At 35.2% G+C, this 9,226-nt stretch overlaps 1 pseudogene; it reads right to left on the bottom strand.

The window, feature by feature from the left end:
* Positions 1-6,599: 6,599 nt before the first annotated feature.
* Positions 6,600-9,226, bottom strand: part of LOC127666695 (heat shock protein HSP 90-beta-like) — a 162,434-nt pseudogene continuing 159,807 nt past the window's right edge.

The following is a 9,226-nucleotide window of genomic DNA, read 5'->3' as shown; positions in this document are numbered from 1 at the left end:
CCTTGCTGATTTAAAGACTACATGCTCTGGGTGTGGTGGCGCACGCCTGTAATTTCAGCACTCAGGAGGCAGAGGCAGGTGAATTTCTGAGTTCAAAGCCAGCCTAGTCTACAGAGTGAGTTCCAGGACAGCCCGGACTATACAGAGAAACCCTGTCTCAAAAAAACAAACAAAATAAAAAATAAAAAAATAATTAAAAATAAATAAACCATGCACATATCACAGAACAGGCATAAGTAAAGTTCACCTCACCATAAATAGAAGTTTTTTTTCTCCTGTTGTCTGGTTTTATGATACTGAAGGTTGCTATGTAGGCTGCTTTAGTATGAGTGTTATCAACAATTGATAAGAAAATATTTGCTGTTTCGCCCTCATAGAAAGAATATCTTTATGAAAAGACAGATATTCTGAAGAAAATACAACCTTCAAAATGGTAAAAACAGTTACCATATGGTACACAACTTAAACTTACACATTAAAAATAAAACTCTTGCGTCTAAGTCTCAGGGTTCATACTTGAAGAGGGAACAGAAATATTGTGTCAAAGGAACAGAAAGTTTGTTATGAAAACGTGTTCCCTTGAAATGTCAGAGAACTTATATCATTAAATCTGATTAACATGCCATCCTAAACAAGACCCAAATAAAGACAACACTAATGACATCCAGACATAGAGAATAAAACTCATGAGTTCTTAACCCTAAACAAAGTACTGGACTACTAGTAACCAAGAAATGCTAAGAGGAGGAGAAATGTTTTTCTTCTTGTAAGAGATATAAATTGGTCAACAGCAAGCTAAAGCTATTAACTCCTTGATTATAACACAAACAATAGTGACAAAATACACTGGAAGGACCAATATTGGCAAAATATCGTATATAACTACACACTTTCTGGTTGAATTTATATCTTGCTTAAGAGGAAGATATACATTTCAGGTCCTGTAATTCAGGCAAGGATCTCCCCAACCTCACTGATTAAACTAATACTATTATTAAACCAAACGGACATTTCATAAAACTGCTTTCTAACTTTGTATTTCTCAACCTGTGTATTAGTGAAGCTTGTAGACCTCATCAGAGAATGTGTGTGTCTATGTGTGTGTTGGTGTGTGTGTATGTGTATGTTTGTGTGCATTAATGTAGAAATTCAAATTGTAAATATACAGAGAAGACATGTTAGTGAAGTGTTCAGCCACAAATGAAACTTCTCTATAGGTAATGACCAACTCCTATCTTCAGGTACCAACATGGTAGACGGGATGAGAGATTGTAGGAGTAAGAAATCAGAAACAACTAGAGAAATCATTGTCTTCTGGGTATAATAGGACTGGCACACTCAAGAACTCATAAAAACTGTGGTTGCCTAAACAAAGTCATCAGTCAGCATTCAGGTATAGAGCAGGAAGGGGTTCATGTGTTCTACATTAGTCGCCCTTTGTTGATGTACTAAAATAAAGTGACCCAAACTACCTTATGGGAAAAATTAGCTTCTTTTGAATAATAGTTTGAGTGATAAGGTATTTTATAATACAGAGGCATAGTATCAAGTGACAGGCATGGCAGTAGGAACTGAACTCACATCTTTGACCAAAATCACAAAGCAGAGAGATATTCCTCCTCTAATAATATGCTTTCTCCAACAAAAGTGCCACTCCCAAACCTGACTACACAGTGCCATCAACTGGAGAACCAATTGTTCAAATACCCATAATTATAAGGGACATTTGCCATTCATGCCTACACCTTCTACTCCATAGTCTCAATAATATTATAATTTAAAAGTTCCCAATTAAACTTTCAAAAATAGACTACAAAATAATACTACCAAAACTATCTATAAGTCTCAAATCTAAAATATGTTTTGTGACCTAGAAAAGTTATTAACTCTAACCCCAGTAAAATAAAAAAGCAGATGACTTCTACCATATGAAAGCATGAAGTGTGCATTAATAGTTCTAATTGGGGAAATCATGGCAGGGTGAAAAATATTGAACCAATGTAAGACCTTACTTATTAAACTCAATAAGGATAAAACAGAATGGTTTTCCATAGTCTTTCAATGATAGTCTGTCACATGATTCTTGGTCTCAGTGGCTCCCTGAAATTACACATGAATAATCCATAACCCCTACTATTTTATATTCCCCATGCCTCTAATTCCATTAGCACATGAACAACACTGTGAAACCGGGCTTGGGATGGACATAGGTCCCTTTATGTCACATTAATAGCAGTTTGTTTCTCATTCATTTGGTTTCTTGGAGCAGATAACATTTACATACTTTTTAAGAATTTAGAAGCTTAGCTGGGTATGTTCTTGCCATGAAGGAAGCATCCTTTTTGGCCCAGGGGTTATATATAGAAGACCTATCTATAATGATGATAATCTCCTGTATAACTTGTTTCTTTTCCAATACACTCCTTGGATATAACATCAAAATTTCTGGGATTCTATTCTTCAAAATATACCTTTTGTATTTGTTTTTATTCTTCCTTGTTCCTTTACAGACACATAGCATTATTGGTAATGACCACTCCACCAATACAACATAATGCTTTCTTAAAATGTTTCCTGCCAAGAATTTGTTCATATTTATATTTTCAATTTTAAAAATAATTTTATTATTATTATTATTATTATTGAGATTATAATACAATTATGCATCTCCTTTCCCTTTTTTTGCCCTCCAAATTCTTTCAGATGCTCTTCTCTACCCTTCTCTCCTTCAACTTTATGATTTCTTTTTACACTAATCATTATCATATGCATATATCAATATGTATATGAACATGTATACATGTGTGCATTTATATATGTACTCTACTTTGTATATTATTATTTGTATTATTTTCAATGCTGACAGTTTGATATCATACAGCCATTTGTGTTCTTCCTTGATGAAGCTCATCTCTCTCACTCTGTTTTCTTCTGTTGCCTATTGTCCCTGGTATATGGTGGAAGACTAGTGGGCTTTTCTCCACACAGCTTGGCAAGTCAAGTACTTAGCACATATGAGAAATATTTCTTGGCAAGATGGTTTCTAACAATGTTCCTGTCTAAAAATTCTAGACCTGGACTTCCACAGGCTGCCTTGTTCTTAGTCCTACTATTGTCTGGGCTTCTAGTAGAATAACCCTTTTAGCTCTGCTTAGAATATTCACCTCCTTTTCTATTTCCAAGTTGTGAACATACCCACATCATGCTAAAGCAAGGAAACAAACAATAATAATAACTTCAAAATAGTTCCTTCTTCATAGTTCTTCATAATCACTATTCCATAACTACTTCTGTATCAGTTGATTCTCTACTGCTATGTCTGCTGTGATAGCATACTATTGTAATAGCTATTTATACTAGAAGTTCATTTTGATTTATGTTTATAGGGGGATAAAAGTCAATCATTATATCAAGTGGAAGATATGGTGGATGGAGCAAGAAAACAAGAACATCTTGAACCACAAGCATGAACTAAAGAGAGAGAGAGAGAAAAAAAACCTTGAATTGGGGTGAGACTATAAAACTTTCAAAGTCTTAACATATAGTTATAATAATAAGCCATTAAAAGTAGATTTAATTTTATGCCCAGTTAGCAGAATATTTTTAATAGGTTTATTTTAGATTCTATAATAGATCTAGCTGTAGGTTCTTAGCCGGATAATAATGCCAGGTATGAGATTCTCTTGTGCAACAGGCCTCAATTCCAACCAATGTTCCTGGTTAGTCCCATTAAGGTCATCTCATTGTTACACTCATAGTCATGTCTTGCTAGATCAGTCACTATTGTAGTGCACAGGGTTCAAGGCTGAGTAAAATTGATGTTTGCTTTTTTTCTCTCTCTCGTTTGTAGCAATACATAACACCTATTTTAGTACTATGAAAACTTGCCAATAGAGATAATGATTTCTGGTTAATACCAACTCAGTTCTTCATGTTTAACTGCACAGTATGTGATATATTCAGAATTAAGGTGTTATCAAATTATAGAGGGTAACTAAGAGCATTTACAAAAGCCTATGATATTTGATAGTTTTGGGGATCTCAGTGGGTAACAACCAATTCTTAAAATTGTATGTTGTAGTCTCTGTTATCTAATATTATTGTCCTGTTATGGAAAATTCCATTTTCACTCTTTTTATGTATGTATGTATGTACTTTAATAACCTTCCATAACTGTCATTTTCTTACTGTCTCTAGAATTCTTCCAAAGCTTTTTACTATACAATAGCATTTACACTGCAGTCTCTCATTATGTTTTTATTCATGATCATAGTATGAAATCACATACAAAGTATGTTTGGATGAACATACATTGGCTTTTTAGGACAAGGGTCAGAGACTCTTGAACATAGTTCTTAATTATAAGGAGCCAGCTTTCCAATATACAGAATGAACTCTTGAGTTAATATCTTATGGCAGTTTATACATTTATTTCACATAGTTATTCCTTTACATACTTGCATGTATGAACATTCCTTCATATTCTTTTCATATGCATATATTGTTTCTTGTAAGAAAGAAGTTATTGAAATAATATAAAGAGATAACATAAATTCCAAGAAAGTTAAAATATTATTAAAGACTCAAAGTATCATGTAAAGTCAGAATGAAGAATATTTAATTATAACATATTCTTAATGAATGACTAGGATTTAGTAAGCAGATAAAGGAGAGCAAAATCATGTATTTTTTCACATGCTATAAAGTAGAGGTATGAATTACTTTTTGATTTTCATTGTTAAAGTAAATGTATAACAGTTTTTATCTTTCATGTCTATTAAATTTCCTTACCCAGAGTAAATATGTAACAAAGATTACTGAAATTCTAAATATATTATAATTTATAAATTTATTTATTTTTATGGGTTCCTTTCAGGAAATTATACCTATATGTTCATATGATAAAGGATATTTTTATGCTGCTATTTACTAACTACAACCTATAGAAATATATTCGTAATTTTTTTATTTTGTGGCTATCAAATAGTAATGGTGATTTCTTAATTGCATTAAAAATATATTTTTGCTTTAGATGTGCTCTTATGTAGGAATGATTATAAGATAAATATTTTGGAAACAAGTTTCTCTATATATAAATAGTTAAATTGTGATTACATATCCAGTGGTCATACAGTTCTCTTAGAACTTTATTCATTTACACCCTTCACATCCTTTACTTCACTAGAAGAGATTTATCACATTTTAATTAAACCTGTCATTACAGGATACTTTGAAGAAAGTGTCCTTCACCCTTTTCCTCTTTACTAGAAATCAATGAGATGGAAAATTCACGAGCTACATTGGTACATAGATGCAAAGTTTCAAACTTTCATTCTCACGCCTTGTTAACAACTTCAGAGAGTTCAGCGAATCTCATAAAATTAGGTTTCAGAACACATTCTTATACTAGTCAATCTGCCTCTCAAGCAGATCATTCAAATTATTCTGTGCAAGTCAAAAATTGCTACTTTACATTAAGAGTATAGGAAACTTTTGCTAAAGTTTAAACTAAAGATGTCTTAAATTTTAAGTAGGCAGTTTCTCTTCTTTCAATGATACAACTAATAAGCTGGATTCTCTTTGCTTCCTCACACAGTTACTAATCCTTTTTATCCTTTTTCCCCTAGATTTCATTCTTTTTTCTCTCCCATACAAGTACCATACACAATTAGCAAAAACTTTGAATATTGTTAATTTGTATTTTAACTCAATTTTTAGTTCTGAGAATGGAAATTAAGGATTTGTATCTGAATGGTAAATGTACTTTCAAGGAGCAATCAAAGCATCTTGTCTAAGAATTATCTTTTAACTTGAAAATATGAATATTTACCTGTAAATATATATGTACATTAGGTTTCAGTATACATTCTTACACATACATACATGAGGTCATTTCTAGACTGGGTAAACTAATGTGGGAGAGTTCATTATATCCATGGACAGGATCATTTCTTACATTGGGGTTTCAGAGTGATAGAAAGAAAGAGAGACATACATACATACATACATACATACATACATACATACATACATAGACAGAGACAGAGAAGAAAACAAGCAAACAGATCTCCTGCCTTCCAGAGAATAACCATTCTGAGCCAGAGCCAGGAGTATATCAAAGTAGAAACTGTTTTTTGTTTTGTTTTGTTTTGTTTTGTTTTGTTTTTGGGTTTTAGACGCAGGGTTTTTCTGTGTAGCCTTGGCTGTTCTGGAACTCACTTTTTAGACCAGGTTGACCTTGAACTCAGAAATCTACCTGCTTCTGCCTCTCAAATGCTGTGATTAAAAGGCATGCCCTGCAGGAACTCATTTTATTGTATCAGTCTTTTCTTTATAAAGGGCTGTGAGAGGAGGTGGGGTTTTTGCTGAGGTGAGATGCTGGTACAGGAAGGGTGATGGAAGGTCTGGGGTGCCTGAGAGAACAAATAGAGTTATTCCACCTCAGTGTTAGGTAGGCAAAAGCAGTCTTAAGCAGGTCATGCTGAGTCACTCCAGTATGGAAGTGACTAAGACAAATCTCTAAACACAAGCAAAGGTTCAGGCTCCCTTACTAGGCTTCAGTATTTGGTTGAATAAGGCCCAACACATCTCCATCTGATTCATGACTGTAAATTCAATACATAAGACAAGTTATATCTCAAGAGCAGTTCAAACAGCAACTGCACCAGGTCCTTGGTAGCTTTGCATTTTTGTTTGTCTCAGCCTTCTGGAACAGGGTTGCCACAATGCAGTTTTCAGGATGGATCTCTGCATGTCTTTTGCTGTCATGTGGAACTTTTTAGGTTTTTTTGTAATGATGGCATTTAACTCAGAGTATTCTTTCTCATGGAAATTAGTTAAGACTTTGGACTTTGGACTGTATTGCACATATATCTGTTTTGGTCATTTAGCTCACTATTTCGCTCAAATCCCTAATAAGAGTGGGCCTTCATGATCCTCTGCACATTGGCACTCCAGCTGTAAGTACTTATCACAATGCAGTTGGGTGAAGGTAGAAGCCTATTAGACATTGTCACCTTTTCAACCTTCTTGTCCAAGATCTCCTTCATGATCTTACATAGATTCTAAAACTTTGACTTGCTCTTCTCCATTTTCTTCTTCTCTTCTTCATCCTCTGGTAGCTTCAGGCCCTCCTTAGTCACTGAGACCAGTCCCTTTCCATCAAATTCCTTGAGCTGCAGCATGTAGTACTCATCTGTAGGCTCAGTCATACACACTACCTCAAAGCCCCACTTTGGCCCATATTCCACAAAGAGAGCACTGGCAACTTGCTCTTTGCTCTCACAAGTGAAATAGTAGATGGCCTCCTGTGTCTTCTTCATGCAAGCCACATACTCTTATAGGGAAGTCATCTCATCTCCAGACTGAGGGGTGTGATAGGGAAGAAGCTCAGAAAGGTGGAAACAGCGGAATCTTCATGGGTTCCAAGCTTTAAGTTCCTGGAAAACTCCTCATAAAATTTCTTGTAGTTCTCTTAGTCTTCAGCCAACTCAGAGAAAAGCCCATGGCATGTCTTCAGAATGATAATGTTTTTGATGATAACTTTCAGGATCTTGCTCTGTTATAACATTTCTCAGGAGATATTTAGGGGCAGATCCTCAGAGTCAACCACACCATGGTTAAAGTTGTATTACTGCCGGGTGGTGGTGGTACATGCCTTTAATCCCAGCACTTGGGAGGCAGAGGCAGGCATATTTCTGAGTTCGAGGCCAACCTGATCTACAAAATGAGTTCCAGGACAGCCAGGGCTACACAGAAAGTGAGTTCCAGGACAGCCAGGGCTACACAGAGAAACCCTGTCTCGAAAAAAACCAAAAAACCAAAAAAAAAAAAAAAAAAAAACTAGTTGTAGTTCTCAGGTATCAGCTCATTACAGCATCCATAATTAATACATGACAGTCATACAGTTTGATGTTATTCTTATTGTTTTCAAAAATGTCAAAAGGAGTTTGCCAGGGAATGAAGAGCAATACACTGAATTCTAGTTGACCTTTTACAGAGAAGTGCTTGACTACCAAGTGGTTTTCCCAATCATTGGTAAGTCTCTTATAGAACTCATGATATTTCTCTTGAATAATGCTATCTGGGTTTCTGGTCCAATTAGGCTTAGTCTTATTCACCTAGTCTTGATCAGTATATTTCTCCTTAGTTTTCATTTTCTTCTTATTTTTGCTGCTGTCATTCTAGTCAGATCACATACCTTCAGTCTTAGACTTCTCTTCATCATCTTCATCTTCATCCCTTTTCTCACCTTTCTCTTCCTCTTCTTCATGATCACTGATTTCCTTCTCTCATTTCTTCTCTAAGTAGAGGATGATGGTGGTAGCTGAAAAACTGTGAGTGTTTCTTCATCATTTCCTTGACCCTCTTTTCCCCTAAGTATTCTGCCTGATCTTTTTTGAAGGGAGGGAACACTTTGGTGCCTCGGCCAATGGGTTCAGTATGGTCTGCACAAACTCTGAAGGGTTCACCAGCAGAAGACTCCCAGCTATATTGCTCATCATCATTGTACTTTGTGAACACAGCCACTTTATCTGCCCTACTCAAGATGCCAGATAGAATCCAAAACCAAACTGCCTAATCATGGATATCTGCACCATCCTGGAAAGCCCCCAATACTGCACTTGTACGAGACTTAGCAATGGTTCCCAAGATATTTATGAGGTTAAACTTGGCGATGCCAATGTCTATGTCTACCAAAGTCAGGGTGCACTCCTGAGGATTGGGATAATGTCAATTTTCAGCTATTTCCTGCTGTTAAACTTGGAAAACTCTGTCAAATTTCTATTCCTAATCTTATCTAAGACATCAGAAGCATTAGATATCATCTCCAAAAGGATAATTTCCTTGTTTGAATATAGAAAATGTTAATGATGAGGGAAATGAGCTGGGCAATTTTGGCCTGAAAGGCAATGGTCTCCGACTCTTCCTCTCCATTGTACACATCCTCTGACACCTTTACAGAAATGTTATATAGTTGTACAAAGCAGAATAGTCCTGGACCAAGTCCGATTGGCAAAGCAGACCCAGGTGGTACAGGAGTGACTCATGACATTTACTGCTATTTTTAAATATCCTACTTTACATACAATCTCTTCAGTTAAATTGTTTTCCATTCTTACTTGATTTTAAAACACACTGGTTAAAAACATCTCATATTGTAGCAACCCAATTATATTTCATTAGTCAGCTATGCTGACATCATACATTCTGCAACTGAAGACCA

Source organism: Apodemus sylvaticus, chromosome 16 (genome assembly GCF_947179515.1).
Source record: "Apodemus sylvaticus chromosome 16, mApoSyl1.1, whole genome shotgun sequence".
NCBI lineage: Eukaryota > Metazoa > Chordata > Mammalia > Rodentia > Muridae > Apodemus > Apodemus sylvaticus.
Note: the sequence above shows the minus strand (reverse complement) of the source record. Positions and strands in the feature narration are given on the sequence as shown.